The 18750-nt window shown below is 38.8% G+C and overlaps 1 protein-coding gene across 8 annotated transcripts in view; it reads left to right on the top strand.

Annotated features, from left to right (window-relative positions):
* Window positions 1–18750, top strand: part of LOC135308662 (uncharacterized) — a 61717-nt gene that overhangs the window by 15995 nt on the left and 26972 nt on the right. For 3 of the 8 annotated variants that reach the window (XR_010369044.1, XR_010369043.1, XR_010369046.1), the window contains exon 2: window positions 14233–15529. The exons of 1 other annotated variant lie outside the window; for it this stretch is intronic. The gene's annotated coding sequence lies outside the window, so the exon portion shown is untranslated. Of the gene's footprint in view, window positions 1–14232; window positions 18338–18750 lie in introns of all 8 variants that reach the window. 4 more of the 8 variants (XR_010369042.1, XR_010369045.1, XR_010369040.1 and 1 more) reach the window with 4 other exon arrangements.

The raw sequence follows: 18750 nt of genomic DNA, 5'->3' as shown, positions 1-18750 counted from the left end.
AGGGTCATCAATCTCTTGTCTCCAGCTCCCACCCAGAGCTCAGCTGCAGCTCTCCCTGCAGCTTCACTGATGCAATCTTCTACAAGTCAAAGACTGACAGTGGACAGAGACCAATTGTCACCAGTTTGCTCGTGGTTAGATAATGAAAGATCTCAGTTTGGGTATCAGAAATCCTTCTAACTCTGCTTTGCTCTAAATATAGGTAAATTAGCAGCATTACAAAACCGAAATAACTAAAACATTTAAGTTATTAAATTACTTGATTTTCGTTAATGCACTTTGGGGTTTTTTTTCTCCTAAGGAGCTGCCATATAATAGAGATATCCAAATAAAATACAGGAACTTTGCAGTCCCATCTGAATACAAGTTAAGCATGTTACCTTTCTTTAGATGGCTGATTTTTGAATTGATCTGTTTAAATTCTCTTCAGACAGCAATTAGTCATAGACTGTCAACAAGTAAAAACAAGATTGTAATTATTAATTTGGAGATATGTTGCTGTTCATAATCAGATATAGATATGATACCCAATTTTATAATTTCATGAAAGCGTTCAAGCAAATTACAGTCTCTTAATAACTCGGTGGCAGTTTTATCTTTGATATTATCTCTGTCACTAGTTAATATTGACATAATATCTTGTAAAAATGGTTGTCTTTCTAATCAAATGTAGCACATGGTAGGGAAGGAATGTGTGTTAATGAAGAAGCAGAGCATACCGGAAAATGTTTGAACAGCATAGCTTTCAAGTAGAAAAAAATAACAACTCAACAAACCAAATCCACCCACTGGAGACATGATTAGTCTGAAGGTATTTGTGGACAAGCATCTGGCCACCTACACACCAGTCATGTTTTGGCATTTATTTCTGATGCTGAATAAGTGCACTGTTACAATAGAATTTTTCCCCCAAGTTACTGGAATGGCAGGTACTGAGTGTTCCTGTATCACTGTGGCTGGTAGGCAGATGGTGTGAGTACAGCAAGAGAAAGTGGGATGAAAATCCTGCTCAGATGTGGGCTGGGATGCTGCTGCCAGATTGGGTGTCTTAAAGGACAGCTGGGGTCCGTACAAAGGTTTGAAAATTCACCATGGGTGTTTACACCTGAGCTCCAATAACCTGCCCTTCAGGCAGCCTTGCAGATGAGCTGTCTCTGCTTGTTCTCAGCTTCCAGAGCTGGGTGAGGCTGGATGTGTCCAGCACAGCTGCACTGGACAGTGCCCAGGCCTTTCATCATCACCAAACTGGTGGCAGTGGCAAAGGACAGCAGTGCTGCTATACCCAGCTGTTGATCACTGACAGATCTCTTTAGCTCTCATTAGTGCTGTATCAAAGCCATGATCATCAACATTGGCTGCACTGGTAAGAACAGAAATATGAAAAAAAATAGTCTTGGAAAAAGCCAGTTGAATTAAATTTACTGACCTTATTATATCAGATAATGACTTAGATTTGTATGACCTGTGAGTGACTAAGAGAAGGTAATTGCTGTTCCTGCCAGGAAAAATAAAATAAATATTCAGCAATATTTTTCAGACCCTCACACTGAAAGACCCATTGTATGGCCACCACATAAAATCTGAATAAATATTGTCCTATTCTGTTAAAAATGAAAGAGGCTAATATGCTGTAATACATGGAAACAACACAGCATTGAGAGAAGGAAAGAAAGAGACAGCAGATGCTGTTTTCCAGACTAAATCTCCTCTAATACACTCCAGGGACCTCATTTAATCAAGCATCATTCTCACACTTCATCACGTATATTATTCAGAAATGATGAAGAATTCTGGGAATAAATTAGTCATTTATTTCAGGATAAATGGTTTTTAAAATTTATTGTTATTTAAGCTATTTTGAAAAATTTAGTTTTTCCTTTATTTTTCCCAGAGGCTCCCAGCTCAGTTTAATCAGAAACTTCTATTTGCAGGGTAGATCAGGATCCTGGCTCCCTTTGTAAAAGTCATTTTTCTGGGACATACCTTCCTCTGTTACTGCATTCTTTCTACCTCTGCTTATCAGATTTTAAAATGTTTCTTTCAGTGCACTGTGACTTAGGGGAATAGGTTTAACAATCCTATGATAAAAAAGAATTTCTTTCTTTCCCTGGCTGTGTCCATTAAAGTGACTTAGCATAAAAAAGACTCTCCATCAAAATCCTTTCCTTTTTTTTTCCTCATGCCTTGTTGGCTGCTGGCTTTCCCTGCCCTTTTCCATCATCTGCTGTTTACCTCTAGCACTTCTCTTGTCAATTTTATAATGATGGTGCAGCACAACCTGACACTGTCCAGGTAAATATATTCAACACTTTCTTGAAGAGCTTATACAAACTGATACTTCTCCAGGAAGGATTCTGTCATATTTAATCACCCAGAGTGGTGCCTTATCTGCATGTTGGGGGGCACAACCCAGCTTCTATAAAATATCAGAATGGCTTTCATGGCTAGATCACATATTTGTCAACAGCAGCTCTCTTGTTCAATTATTTTGGATAGAGGGATTTAAATCAGGTTAATGTAATTTCTAAACCCTCCCTGCTTGGTGCTGTCTGGGTGATAAATTGGACAGCCATGTGATGGGCTGTGTTTATCCTGTGCAGGGTCTCTTCACTGCACAGGACAATCTACCCCTGGGCACTTCAGGCCTTTGCCAGCAGTTGTACAGTCAGGGAAGAAAGCATGTGTTCTAAGTGCTAAATGGACTTACATTTAGCTTATATGTGAAGGGGAAAGTAATCTTATTACAGAAAGAACCATCCTTCTGTACCTCTATGCATTTTGTACACATGTGCATATATATTTTCTTTCAAATATCAATAATTCTCTGCTAAAAATTGTCTAGCTTTTACCAGAAATTAAGGAGGCGTCACTATTTTTTCTCTTTATTTTTAGTCAAAATTATTATTTTGAAAGGGAAGAAACACTAGCTTTTATTGGTAAGAAAATTGTTTTTAAACATCTATGAATTTCCTGTTAGCATAAGAAAACACTCTTCCACAAAATTAGAAAATGTCTAGTTTTCAGTCAGGTTGTGGAAACTTGATGGGAGTTGAGGTGTTGTACTACAAGTGAATCAGTCAAGCAACAGGCATTAAACCTGGGATCTTCTGGATTACAGCCTGCTTTCTTCTAGGCTTTGTCATCCAAGCATGCAGGTGAATGTTCATCTCTGTGTGTCTGGGAGATCCCATGGGTCCCTTCCAGGCTGTTAGCCCTGGTACACTCCTGGCAGAAAGGGAGGATAAGGAATGAGGAATTTAGCAATTATTTGCTGTCAGGTTTTTCCCAACACCACTGGGGTGAGATGGGGATAAAGCAGGCAACTGAACCTGACAACAAAGGTTACAAAGACTAGATGAAAAAAAGTCGGAATATTTTCAATATCAGGGTGATTTCTGTATATGAATGATAAACAAATTGTCCTGCCCTCATTACGTTTTTAGGATGTTTGTCCTCCATTTAACAAGTGGATGAATTAATGGGCCAACAAGAAATCCAAGAAAGACTACTGAAAAACAACAAAAAGAGTTAGGAAAAGGCATTATGGAAATTCTTGTGGGACTATTTGTTTTCAAATGCTCAACCATTGTATAAGCCATGGTCTATTCCTGGAATGCCCTAGAAAGGTCCAGTTCTATTTCATATAAATTTTCTTTTTATCTTTTGTTGTCTCTTTTCCTATCCTTTTACTTTCTATCCTCTTTTAGGCAATAGGAAATTCTTAGTAAGTCAAACTTTAACCAAATACAGTGTTTTTTGTTAGTTGTTTGCAAGGTTGGATGAACAGGGACTCGAAAGCAGAATGACAGACTTCACATGCCATAGTGCAATGAATCACTTTATGTTCCATTCTTTAAAAACTAAAAATGGATCTTTTTTAATGGGTTTTCTCATTATTATTTCAGAACTGCAGTCTCTGAAAAGCCCTCACTGTGAGAAACCAATGGGGGACTGCACCAGAGAGATACAGGAAAGCTCAGTCTCACTTTGTGGTTACTCATGTGTGCTGGGCTCTGATTCATTGCAGTGAACTTCACGAGCAAGAGATTTGTGTAGGTGAAACAGTGTTTTAATGAACTAAGTGATCACATTAAAAGATCACAGTTCAAATTCTCATTAAACCTACGTTCTATAAGCTAAATGAGAAAGTATTTAACAACGTGTGCTGTGATAGTGTAAGAGTTCCTTCCAACTGGAGGTCTAGGATTAGGAAATATTAACACCAATTTGTGTAGGACACGATGGGATATTTAATGCTTCTGTATAGCATATTTCTCCAGTAAGTATGTAGTATCTAATGAAAAGCAAAATTTAGGGAGTCTGAAAGCCTTCTAAGTGCCAGATTTTCATGCCTGGAGTCCAAAGCAGAGATGTGAGGTGGCCTTAAGCAATATCTTTGTGCTTCTAGGTAGAAAGAGTAAATTTGGTTCTCTTTCTGGACTTGAGAGATTCAAATTTCATTTTCAAGAAACAGGCCAGCTGCTTAGTCATAGTGCATGGCTCTAAGGAATTATTCTCCATTCCTCCTGGGAGACAGTGCCACTAGGAAGGGCAGTTCAAGTATCATGGAGTAGGGAAAAAAAAAATAATCCAGGAGACAGTTACACCACCTACTGAAGAGGGAAACCATCAAACTGGGAGGCACCAGTCTGCTCCGCACACCCTGCACATCTGCATGCATTTAAACCATGTTTGTGATATACTCCTTTTATGTCCGGAGCCCAAACCAAGCAAGTTGTATCTCAGCACTGATCACCAATCAGTATCCAACAATACTCCTTTCAGATAAATATTCCCATCAAAGTCACTGTGAATGTTGTATTAGAAGAGTATATTTCACAGAAATGCAATTTTCCCCTTGTAAATGATTTTCTTCTCCATCTTTCTCTCAACAGAGCACTTAAGAGTTATTTTTCTTATTTTCTTGGGTTTGCAGCACTTTTAACTATCAAAATACTTATATTTCCATATATTTTCCTCTCTAAAAGATACAAATTAATAAATTAAAAGCATAAATTCTAAATTTAATATAATAAATGTTGCATTTAAGTGAAACTGGTAGTTACTATAACTACTATAGAAGTAGTTTTAGCACCATTCTGGTGAATTATGTGATTTCATAAGATAACACCTTGCTGTTGTGTACAACAGCTATAAAAGGGACAAAAGTAAGCAAAAACTTGAGCTTTCACACCTGAACAGAATTAAACCAAAGTCTTTCCTATGTTAGGAGGAAACTCAGACTGCATGTTGTTTTTACTGCACTTTGACTGATTTAATTTCCACAGAACACACAGAATGAGGCAAGCCCTTTGTTCTTGCCTATACAGATTTTGATCTGATGAAATTATAGCTTGCAGTTAAGATCAGGACGGTGGGGCTGAAACACTGATTTGTCTTCCAGTGAAAAACAAAACCCAGCAGGGGCAGAATGGGATGTTATTTCCACCCTTCAGCTCTCCAAGCACGGAATAGTGGCTAGAACCACGTGCAGCCTTCCCTCACCACTGTCTTGCTTTCTTCCTGGCCATATTGTTCCCATAACATAATGCTTTAGGATGACTTCATCCCCCATAAAGGAGTGCTTCCTGTGAGGGTAGTTCTCTCTCTGTCTGAGAACTAAGGCTCTTCAGCAGTGGGACTCCTCAGGGAAGTGGCTTTGGGGATGAAGTGGGCGAATAAAGAACTGAGAATGGAATTTGTAAAGTCACAAATCTTCACTGGCATGAAGTAGTTGAGATCCACTGGCTTCAGGAGGTCACAAGGGACTGCAAACATTTTTCAGAAATGAGTGCCTTAGCCCTGACCTCAGCAAGATATAAATAGTGATTTATGGCTGAATGTTTCCATTTTGTAATATTTATCCCTGAGCCTTCTATTTGTACTTTTGAGAAGAGAGGGGAATGGGAGAGAAGAATTAAAATTGCCTGTTTAGCTAAGTCTGGGGTGAAAAGTTCACTTTGTCTTTTTAGATATTCTGAGTTTTCCTAAGTTCAGAAGAAATAATATTGAGAGTGAACCAATTTATTTTGTCATAGAAAGGAAAAAATATTAGGTTGCTAAGGTTTTATACTCTACACCTCACCACACAAGTACAATATAGTAACTACTGGACCAATACAAATCAAGAGCTCCTTTTATTGTAAAACACCTTTGGCTTCCCTAAAGGCTTTTCAAGTTTCCCAAAAATATAAGACAAAAATATATTGCAATATAGAAGAAAGAAAATAGAGAGGTGATGATGGTTAGTGCTGGGTAAATATGAACTGAGTGGTCAGTTTAGCAAGTCATGGCTTAGGTTCTGCCTAGGAAAGTCAAAGACATAACTCAAACACACTGACAATTCCCATGCTGACTGCAATGCTTAAATTTATTAGAATTTCTGCTTCTGATTCTCACTAGGATCAGGTCACCATTTTGCTTCACAAACAAAACAGTTTACAAATATTTTTGAAGTGTTTCAGGAAATTGAGGATAAAGATAACTCACTTTCTTCTGGTCATGGCAGGGGAGAAAGTGTGTTGGGGCCATGAAGGTATTATTTACCCAGTTTTGTTGCCAAAGTCAATGTTGAGGATTTCTGATCCACAATTTGTCCACTAGAATTTATAACAGAATATCATATATGAGAGAAAGCCACAATACATGAATCAGGAATTAAATCACACTTAGCCTGTGAAAATATTAGAGTTTTATGCATTCTGATTTTCATCTTCAGCTTTAATTTCTGAGAATCTTGTGACCAGCAGTGAAGATAAAATTAATGTTTGGTATTTGTGAGAAAATAAAAGAGGCATGTTCTCAAAGCAGTTCCCTTTCTGTGCAAAGATGCTCTTACTTATCACTGCCCACTCAAACATACCCTCACCTACTATATTTAAAATTGTGTGAGGATTTTGTGGGTATCCAAAAGTATTTTTCTGCTGTTCCCAATGATGTGTCATGCTGAGTATAACTATTAAATGTAGGAATTATTAGTATGGTATATACCTAGTGTTCTTTCACTTAACAGATGGTTTGTGAGTATCTGGGACAACTTAGTAGCCCTAAAATGATTCATACCTCAGCTATCTGAACACATGGCTACCTTTCATCACTTGTGCTGAGTCTAAGGGAAGGTTTAATAACCCAGTTTTGAAAAGAATTTCTATTCTTTAAACATGTATGTCACCAGCATATTTTTAACAAAGAATGAAAAGCATAAATGCAAACTGTACTTTGAGCTTTCAGTGGCTAGTCTGTCTTTCCTTCTTTTAATAGAATTACTTCTAACCTTTGTATATATTGCTTGTCACATCAGCATCACTCATCTGATGAAGAGTAACATCCTCTCATAAGTCTATGAATCCTGTCAGAATTTCCAAAATGGGAATCCATCTGTGCCTAGAATTCTCGTGCTCATCTTTTTATTTGCATGTTCAAAGTGAGTTCTTTCCTACTTTCTTCTTCTTGCTTTCTCACTCATCTTCTCACATTTTCTCCCTTTTTTTTAAATTTTCTTTTGCACTTCTACCTTTTTCCTGTTCTCCCCCTCTCCTGTTCTCCTGTCCACTTTAATGGTTCATTTGTGCCCTTTCACCAAGAAAATTTGCTATTAGCACAGACTAATAACCTAGTTTTTTCCTTTCTTCAAAAAAACCCGCACATGTAATTTCATAGATACCTCTAATAATGTGGATATATCTAACAATCTAATTTTGGTAGGCTATTTTTCTCACTTCACACATTAAAGGCCTATCCTGGCATTAGTGCAAGAATAGCAGCCCAAAAGTAAGACACTAAAAGGAAAGTAATTTGGGCTGAGCTGTAGGTATGAAAAAAGAAAAACTGTTGAGGTCTGTGTGTTTCTAATAGAGATTGCTGCAGATCTGTTATTACAGTGGGTTCTAATGTTTCTCTGGAGAGATCAATTATTTACTCTACTTACCTATGTTAATGGTGTGTCAATGTAATTTATGACATCCAAGCACCAAATTGCAGGAAAGTGTGGTAATGCACTGTAAGTTGTCTGAAATTGCCAAGTGATACCGGAGATATTATCCACATCTCAATTGTAATCCCAGTTCCCTTCTGAGGCATGAATACTCCTGGGAAACTCCAGCTTCATCAGCCAGATGTTTCTGGCTATGATCAAGAGTAGTAAATTAGGTTTCTGCAGTCGGTGCTTTTGAAAGATAAAAGGAGCAGATCCTTAGCTGGTGCAAATTGTTATACATCCACTGATTTCTACAAACCTGCTGTGCATGATGTCACCCTCCTCAAGGCAAACGGTGACTGAGGGGCAAGGACTCAGCCTAGGAACTGAAAATCTGAGTTTAAACACGGGATAAAACCTTAGACTGGATGTAGCCTGTATCTATCTGACTTCTCTCTATCCAGTTTCACCCCTTGTTTGCATTTAGCACAGTTTTTATTCCAGGATAATTTAGACTATAAGTGTTTAAGAGATAATCTCTTTAGAATTTGGTTTGGCTAGAAATTCTTGTTGTTCTCAAGTTGCTTATTGCTCTTGATTTTAGCAGCTTTTCTTTGTACTTTTCCTTCTTGTGGAAATGTCATATGTTGGATTTTGGCCAGGTTAGTGACAGTCAGCAATACTTTTAGTTGGTCATTCCTCATCCTGCACTATGTTTATAAAATCAGTCTGGTTCTGAGTGAACATGTACATATCTTGTTAAAATGTTACAGTAAACTTAGCATTTATTGGTGATCACAGTGGTGGGGGAGCAAAACCAGTTTCAATAATAACCTTTTCTTTCAGTATAAATATGTTCTTTTTAAGACTTATTCCTGGCAGTAATATTTACATATTTACACTTTTTGTAAATGTAGTGCTTAGGAACTTTTGTCAGGGAGAGAGATTTTTCTTGGCAGCTCTCCCAGACTTTGCCAAGAAAAAATTACTGCAATTATTCATGCAAGTTTTCAAAATTTCTTAACATAACTTCTATTTGATGCATCATATTAGAACAATTCATGCAAATTGATCACACAATTCTAATGATTTTGCAAGGAGCTTCTATGAAAATGACATTAAAGTTCCAGGGTTTTCAAAATAAGAGAGAAAAATAAGTGAAAAATTGCTGGCTTAAAAAAAAACAAAACAAAAAACAACTTGAGAGCCAAATTTGAGGAATTTTACTAAAATGTAAAGCCATAGACACTGGTGTTGTTAGCAGAAAACATTTTCTTCCCATTTAAAAATTAGACTTAGTGTTTCACTGAAAATCTATAACATTTAATTTTTTAAAAAAGTAGAATTATCACAGAATTGATGACAAGGTCATGCTTTATAGAAAAACTTAGTCCCATTTTTCCAATTAGTTTATTAATGAATTTAACTGGTTTACATCTTAAGTGTCCTTAAGTTGAACACCAAAATTGAATTTCACTTGCATATTAAATCCCTCTGTAATTGATTTGATAATTTAAAGTGTTCTTAATTTCCTTTAGTACAAAATACACTTAGGCAAAATATTAATACTGAATTTTAGGTACGTAGCAGCTAGAAAACTCAGTTGTCCTGTGTTTTATGCAAGATACCCAATGTGTTGCAGTATCATCAGCACAGAACCAGGCAGGTCAAGCAGCTTGAGTAATGAACAATGAGAGGCTCATTGACTCTGGAGAGGTTACAATAATCTTTTCAGGAACAATACTGAACATATTTTCTGACACTTGACATCTCAACTCTATTACTATATGTGTACTATATTAATTATAATATTATAAAAAATTATTTATAGAACTATGTTTATATACACAAGACTGCCCTTTACCATCAGTAAAAAGGTTACATTCCTTTAGTATTTACATTCTCAAACATCACAATGTATAAATTATAAACTATATCTCGGCGTCTTCATAAATTTTCATTGCCAAAAGGACAGGAGAAAATTTGGCAACACAAAACAGCTGTCTCATAATTCACAGCTCTTATTATTCACCAATTCCCAGACAAATTTTAACTAATTAGTTTTGCATGTTTGTTTATCCTTAGCACACATGCTTGACACCCCATTTAATTGCTGCTTTTGCCCATATCTCAACATGGTGCTTCGGGAGGTTTTCTGTTCTGAAAGGACCTGCCTGCTTCATCTGCATCCCATTACAGGCACAAGTGCTAGAAAAGATGCTAAAAGCCCCTGTATTGTGCCTGTCTCACCCTGTCAGTCTGCATATGTGTAATTCCCAAATGGGAGTTGCATTCCCATTTCCAAGGATCTAATTGTGTTGTGTGCCATAAGATAGGTAGACAGTAATTAAAAATTTGTGACAAAAAACCATCACCGACAACATACATTTTCCAAATTGTGACATGTCCAGAAAAAGGAAAAGGATCGCAGGTAATTTGGCTTGGATGAAAGCAGCAGAAGAAAAGAAATAACGTTAGCAAAGATGTTGCATGAAAGGAAAATAAGTAACTGTGGCATTCAAATGAAATATCAAAATATTTTATTCTTAATATATATTATAAGCTACTGGCATCACAGTAAAGCACAGAGTCACACTTGGTCTGTTGGAGGGAGGAGGGGATTTCAGGCTGTGGGCATCAGCACAGCCCCTGGGGACAAGCCTGGCACCTGCCCAAGCTGCTGCCACCAGCCTGGTGGCCGTGGCACGGCGGGACCCAGGCGCTGGCACAGCCTGACCCATTCCTCACTCGTGGGGACACCTCTGCAGTGCATTCCCTCCAGCTGCTGTGCCTGGATGAGCACAGGTACAGCAGGATCAGGCTCAGCCAGCTCCTCTCTCTCCCCCTTCCCCAGAGGGGAAAAATCACATTTGCTTGAAATGGATTGGAGGGACAGCCCCTGGCTGTCATGTTCCATAGAGTACATAACAAGCCTGGGTCTCCTGCCAAGGAAATGAAATGAACTTACTGTGTCTGGGTGACCTTCAGGACAATGAATAACTACTTTTTAAGCTTTACATGACATACACCTAGTATTGAAGAATCGTGCTTATTCCATAAACTAAAATTAAAGAAAAAAATTTATTCTAATCCTTTTCATTTTGCTCCAAATTTTGCTTAGCATTTGGATCATTAGAAACACATGTGCCTACATATTCCTCTGTCTTTCTCTTTCAATTTTGCTATTAATGTGTGTTGTAAAATTGGTGAAATTACAGATTCTGAAGCAGGATTTGTTTGTAGCATTTGAACTGAAATGGATTGTCCACAGTTCTCCATTATACAGCAAACATTTATTTTATAGCACGATTTTCTGGAATGTATGTTGTTTTTTTAAATAAGAATGTTATATCATCACAAGTACCTTGTGTTCCCAAGAAATTGCTACAATGTTCCTGATGGTAATACTAAAATTAGATGAATCAGACCCGACAGTGAACTGCAGTAGAGGGAATACTACATTAATTTCATCTACTCCTTTGCTTGTCTTTGTAACACAAAAAAGGAAAAAAAAGCAAAGTACCTGCCCCACCCAGAAAGGTTTCAAAGAGGGGCTGGGGGGGTTGTGGGGGGAGGTGGCAGCAGAAAACAGGAGAACAATGAAACAATAAAAATTCAATACTAACAGAATCTGTCAACCTTAAAACAATTAAAAGATTCAGAGTTCGTTCAGTCATTGTCTGCCATTTGTACATCAGGAAAGAGGGAAATCAATATTTGTTTCTTGGAGAGTTCCAACCACAGCATGTGGTATTGATATTTTCAACAGTGTAGAAAGACTTTTCACAACAAACCTTTCACTTTTCCACTATTAGAGAAGGTTTGTGAATTGGCTTGAACATTACCTGGTAACATGCTCTTGTTTAATGTTTTCTTTTGGGGAATTTAATGTTATTTCTATTGGCATTACTAGTAAAACTTTTTGCACTGCTATTGTTGTTTTAACACAAATGAATTTATAAATAAGAAACCTGCACCATACAGGTGACAGCCATGAGAAAATTTGCAAACAAAAATTGCTGCAGCAAAGTCACACTAGCCATGGGTGACAGGAGCTGCTTTGTCCCCAACAAATGCCTGAGGCATTTGCAGGCTGCAGCAGTTTCTGGTGGGCCCTTTTTATAATTTTCTGATCTCATTGCTATCCTGCAAACCCCAGAGACACATCTGTGGAGGCATGGCCAGTCATGACTTCTAGTTGTTACTGAACCTTGACACAGCTGGGACCTCTCTACTGGCAGATTGTTTTCTCAGTTTCTGCTCTGAACGGGAGGAATTCATGCGAAAATTAAATTTATCCTGAACTGGTACTATTGAAAAATACTATGTGTTTCCTTGGCTCCTGTTTTCAATGTGTCATATCACCTGATTCTTTTATACAGCTTCTGCATTATCAGTCAACTAAGTGCTGTGAGGGGGATAACAGCTCACCCCTCTGGAGAGGGGGGAAATACAAGGCTCCTTACTGTGTTTGCAGGACAAAAAGTAAACAACCTCTATTAGAGCAGAGGGAATAGGAAAGGGTATGCTAGAATTAAACTCCTACCTGTTATCACTAAACTCTTTTCTACTTGTCCAGAGTAGACAAGTAAACTTCTAAAACGTGGCAGGAACTTGTGTGTGGTTTTCAGGTAGGAGCTCGTGTGCTCTCCAGCGGGTCTGAGCCCAGCTAATTGCTCTGTGGCTGTCTCATCCTTCCCAAGAGGGCTGTAAATTGGGCTGCTGGAACCCACAGCACATTTTGGGATCTGGTAGCAAGGCAAACCTCCCTGTCCTCCTTCCACAGCTTCAAGCAGTTTGGCTTTAGCCATCATTGGTTTATTGGGTTTGTGCCTCCCAGGGTGCTTCAGGCACTCTTGAACATCCTCTGATTCAGGATGATTCTTTTTTCCATTGCTGCAGGCTTGTAAGATCAAGTGTGAGTTACTTTACCTTTTTCCAGAGTGCTAAGAGTGTTCTAGGTTGGACTAGCAAAACATTGCTGTTTGAAAGTCCAAAGTCTGAATAGCACTTGTCACCATGGTCTGTGACAAGCAGCACTGGGTGAATTAGTGGAATTTAAGCATATATCTTGCATGAAAGATATTCAAATAAGCCAGAAAGAAACACTCCCTTAGTCTCCTTGTGACATCAAGTTTGACATTAGATGGTTTTCATTTGAGGGAAAGATTCACACAGAAGAAGACTTTTATTATAAGTTTTCCAAAGCTATAATTTTTGCTATTTGGTGAATACTAGAATTAAAGAATTCTAACTTCCCCAATATAGAATTATTAATGAAGAAATGTTCTTCTCAGGAAAAATTTGTTCCTTCTTCCTGGTCAAATATTTAGGCTTACAGGGGCTTTTGGCTGAAGAATGCTTGTCCTAGGATATGATTTCAAATATCTCAAGCACAGGAACAAAACTGTAAGAATTCAGAAAATGTGAGTGACACTGAAAGCAAGACTTTGCACACAGTGCTCAAAAAGTGACCTAGAGAAAGTGATTAGATTTGTGTGAATTAAATCCTCAACATAATCACTTGAACTTGACATCCATCTTAGTACCCGAAGTTCGATTTTCCTGTCAGAGAGACATAAAAATAAATCTCCTAATTGTTAGAGATGATATTGTTAACAATTTCACCCAATAAAGGGTGATCACAGTATGAAAAAAACTCCCATCTGTCTGAAAAAATCATTGACATTTTGAAATTAGAATTAGGTGCCAGAAAGATGCTTCTGACCTAAATTAAACTAAAATAGTAGAAATGATGGAATGTTTTATCCCAGAAATAGAAGAGTAAGTAAAGTCACTTGAAAGAAAAATGTGGCATAGCCTTATAAGGCAAAACATCCAAGCGTCCATAGGTCATCCATGTGAAACTTATGGGAAAAGTCCCAGCAGCCAGGGGATGTTATTTTCAGGTTAATATACAATCATGTTTTTGGAGGTAATCTGTAGGAGTTTGATTTTTGTTTTCTTTTTTTTTTTTTTTTTTTTGAAAAACAAATGCCTTAATATCTCTGGAATCTGGCCCTCAAAAACTTGAAGGATGCAAAGTCACTAAGAAAAATCCTGGCTGTTATCTTATTGAAGTTTACATCAATCTTTCAAACCCAAATGCTGAATTCCTGTTGTCATTTGCCTTGCTAGAAATATTAGTTTAATTTCCTGATACCGTCCATCTATTGATTATCTACAGAACTGATTACATGCATGCTTCATTCCCACCCCTGGGCTTCCCTGTAGGAATACCAGTTATGGGGGAGGGAGAAAAAAAAATGGAATGGCTTTGTAGGAAATCCATCCGTGTTTGACAATTTCCTTCACAGATTCCCAAGGAAAAATGCCTTAGGAAGTGCTCCCTCATTGTCTCTGATCAAAATGTGTCTGCTGGCAGCTGCTCTTCAAACACTTTGCACAAACAGGCACAGGCTGATCCTTGGTTTTGTGCTCTTCCTACAAGTGGGAGCCACAGGACACCTGCCACTGTCTGTTCCTTCATCAAAGGATGAGAAGCATGGGCACCTGCAGCACCTTCAGAGGCAAAACCAGCTGGAATGAAAGCACAGCCCTCTTTCCATTAATAGCTTCCCAACAACGATTGAGAGATGGGCTTTAGGGACATGGGCAGCTCTTCCAGGTCCTCCTTACTAAAATCCTGAAGGTGGAGAAAATCTTGTTGATGTAACAACAGAGGTACTCCAGTGTCTCCCAGTTTAATCCTCAGATTTCTGTTCTCAAGGACTTTGGCATTTTGTCAGTTTTTTACCCACATCATGTAACAAGCACTTTTTTCTACACTCTGTTTACACCCTATGAGATGCTGGCTGTGCATTGGGAAATGCTGTCCCAGCTCGTGAGTCTGATGGTTATGTGCCCTGTTCCCCTCTCAGCAAAGGAAAGGGGCCTTTTGCCCAAGCACTCAAAGCAGCAGGCTGGATGGAGCTCCCTGATGATAAGTTCATGCCTTGATCTGATGGCATTTTAAGACTGGCATCAAAACAACAGTTTGTCAGAATGAGTATTCACCTCACAAAGCCTCCAGTTTGTGACCCGGCCAAAAAGGGAGAGTAATTCATGAGTGTAACTGTGGCTGTTGCCCTTGTTGCAGTAACCAGGGTGATTTTGTGCCTGAAAGATCAGAAGAGGATGAGTCCAGGGTTAATGGCACTCAGGACCTATGAACCAATGTCACCCTGCAAACTTTGCAGGCCACCAGCATGACACACAGTGCTTTTATGCAGATTCTGGGCTCCCGAAGATGTGAGTGTGCAGGTCTGCTGTTAACCTCACAAAACACCCCATTGCTGACAGGGTGCAGCAGGGATGGCCACTCTGCAAGGGACAGGGATCCAGGAGCCAAGTGTGACTCTGGCACTGGCAGCTGTGGCCTCTCTTGCAAGGATCCAGGTGTGGTGGCAACCCTGGGTCAGGATCACAGACTGCTGGTGTGCTGTAGCTTAAAAGCAGCTCCTAAGGGAAAACAGGGTCTAGCTCTTGCTTCCAGCTCTCTTCATGCTGCCTGCCACCAGCAGAGGAGGTGACCTTGGGCTCAGCAGCTCGGCAGCCCTGAGCTCCAGCCCAGTGCATCCAGCTGTGAGCAGGGCAGACACACCCAAACTCCAGGTAACTTCATGCTAAATGGATGGTTTAAATGTGTGGGGCTCTTTTCCTCTCTCCAGCGTTCTAGAAATGTAACTGATTGTCTGAAGTGCAATCAGTGCACACTTGACTTTTGAAAAAGATACACATAAAAGTGTTATAGAAGGCAATTCACTGAAGTCAAGTGTGCTTGAATCACATTTTAGATAATTGGTTGGATTAAATAAAAACTGTCAGTAATTACAAAAGTATGGTTTGATTTTGATTCTGCTCTGCATTTTGTCCGTTTTTAAGCTTGATTCTTTTTGTACCTCACTGAAGTACTTTTCCTTTATCTTTGCTTCTTTGTTTTCTACTTAATAGTCACTGTTTCCATTCAGTAAATGCTTTTCTTCACTTTTCAGTATGTTATTAACAAGTTCTTTCTGTCCTCATCTTGCTTTTCCTTAGTAGTCTTCACTTGACTATTACCTTTGGTTTTATTTATTCTTAATGGCCTCAATTAGAAAACAGTTACCAGAGCACTTATTTAAACCCAGCTTAACCATGTGTTGAGCCACTACCTGATTTAGCATGCTTAAACTTGTTAATTTACTTGAAGAATTGGGATAACAATGACTCTGTTATGTACTCCAAATTAACTTCATTTCTGTTTGCCATAAATGGTTTATCTCCAACAGTGGAAATGTTGCCAGGTAAAATTTAGACTGAGGGGGAGACAGAAATATGAATGACAGTACAGTTTCCATCTAGCCCATTGCATGTTAGCAAACTTGATGTCACAAAACTCTCTTGGTGAAGGTAAAGGCAAGGGAAGCAAAGGCAAAGGGAAGAACAAAACCCATATTCGAGATTCCCAAGGAATATACACAACATAGGCTTGGATGCATTTCTGTGGTATGTCCCAGTAGTGTGATAAGATTCTGAATAAAGTCCCAGCAGAGGGATCATTACCTGTCTGGACATCTTACTGTTACATTTGTCTATCTCACATTTTTAAAATTCTCTGGGGCCTCAGTATCATCATGAGATGCCACTCAAAGTTCTTTCTAAGGCTGAGCATTGGAAATGACCACAGATCCATTTCATGATTTTATCTCATGACCAACTGTAGCCCAGGATCTTTCCTCTTAAGACTTTGGATATGAAAAGCTAAATATTTATATGTGCGCTTCTGCATACAATTGCCCAGGGGATCTGTTACAGTTTATTTGTATTCCTGATCAGTGGCTCTGTTGCTGAAATAATTTTGGTAATACAAATTTTTTTTCCCAAGCTTTTCAATGGCCTCAAGTATTGTATGCACATCATTCTCACCCATATTATATGCTTGTCAAAGCAAGCTCAAGCAGAGAACTAATGTTAAAACCACATGGAAATGTTAAAAGAATTTAGGACAAACAGGAGTGCTCCTCATCCAGCAAGCTTCTTGCTTGAGGGAATATGGGTACACAACTTCCCTCACGGCTGGCTGTGGGTAGCAAATCATTTGATACAGAGTAATTGGAAGGACTGGGTGCTACAATAAATGCTGTGGTGAAGAAGAAACACCAACACTTATAAGTAAAATTTAGGGCCAGCCCCTCAGCGGAAATTTAAACTAGATGAAGCTTTCCTCCTACATATTGACTTAGGCATTTTGATTCAAAAAAATTGTTGAGCTACACTTGGGGGGGGTTTCTGAGTATTTCTTGGTTTTAAATGGTATTTATCAGGATCATTCTGTCGCTTGACATTTAAGCAAATGGGAGCATAATACGCTTTCTGAAATATGTAAATTGGAAGCATCTATGAATGGGTACTGAATACTCAGTCACTGACTAGAATTTAGGCTGCAATTAACTAAACTAACATTTATTTATTTTAGGTGCATACCTTCTAATGGAATGCTTCACACATAAGTAATTAACATTATGTCACAGGGACAAATGCAAATGTATGTGATTCATTTTTTGCCATACAGATTTTTCTATTGACAAAAAATATGGTTTTTCTCTGCCTGTCTCTATTAGAGTTTCCATTTTCTATACTCTGTTTACCGTTTGTTGCAAATTAAACCATGTCAAACTGACAAGCTACAGGTTTTTTCTAAAATTACTGGCTTGTTAGGGGTGAAAAAACTTCTTTTGGAAAAAAAAATGAATGTGCTTTTTCAGCAACAAGACTTAAATGAAAGCAATTCTTCCATGCCGTTGGCACAAATGAATTTGGCTCAAGTGAAAAGCAAATTAAACCTATTGTACGTACTTCTTTCATTAAAGGCAAAATATATATTTCTGCAAGTTATTGATTGTGTTTCCACATATTTGTGTTTGTTTTGCTATCCGACAGATTACACAGAGTTCAGTGCCCCAAATCTGACCCGCCTTGAGTCATTCATTCAAATCTCCTGGGTCAGGTATCAGCTTACAGTAAAGTGCACTGAAGCTTCTCTCATTAGCCTCAAATCCCAGCGACAGAGAAGCCACTCCCCTTCAGTTCAAGCCTTGTATTTTTGGACCCTAGTGGTATGTTAATGCTGCATTTTCTGTATGTGCATACACAAATCTATTTTTCCAGCATTTCAACTTGAAAATGAAAATATGCAACTGCTAATGAGAGAGTCTAAGTGAGCCATGGGAAGTGAGGGAGTAGGAAACATTCATTGCCATTGCTCTTGGGACTCTTCCTGCTCTAGGACTTGGTTCAGGATAATTGAATGGCTGTGCTGATAAATCTCAAAGCACTTCCTGCCATGATAGTCTCGCCTGAGATGATGATATGTGTGTGAGGCCTTCAGCCAGGTGCCTGACATGCTTCTGCTCTCTGCTGAGCCTCTCCCCAGGCTCACAGGTGAGTTCACACCTGTGCATTCAGGGCCAGCTCCACTCTGCTCCCCTGGGGCTGGTGCTTTCCACAGTGCTGCTGTTACTGCGCGTTGGTGTGTTGGTCATGGAAACTTCCAGGAGCAGACAACTCTCAGGCACACATTCTGCTTGCTGGGATGTGCTGCACAGTCCCTGCCTGTTCCAAACACCAACAGCCATTTGGTTTTTTTCTGAGGGCTTTGTTTTTATCTCAGAGGAAAATCAGTGTTTGACCAGCTGATTGTCCCAGCTGATTCTTTTTATTCGGCATTTGTGGATTTCACACATGGGCAGTTGTGCTCACTGCTCCTTCCAGCTGCGCAAGGACAGCCAGTGTGAACCTTTTCCTATGGAAAATGCATTGTGTGAGGACTGCTGGGCCCCAGGGTAACCTCACTG

Source organism: Passer domesticus, chromosome 10 (genome assembly GCF_036417665.1).
Source record: "Passer domesticus isolate bPasDom1 chromosome 10, bPasDom1.hap1, whole genome shotgun sequence".
NCBI lineage: Eukaryota > Metazoa > Chordata > Aves > Passeriformes > Passeridae > Passer > Passer domesticus.
This window is presented reverse-complemented; position numbering and strand designations above follow the sequence as displayed.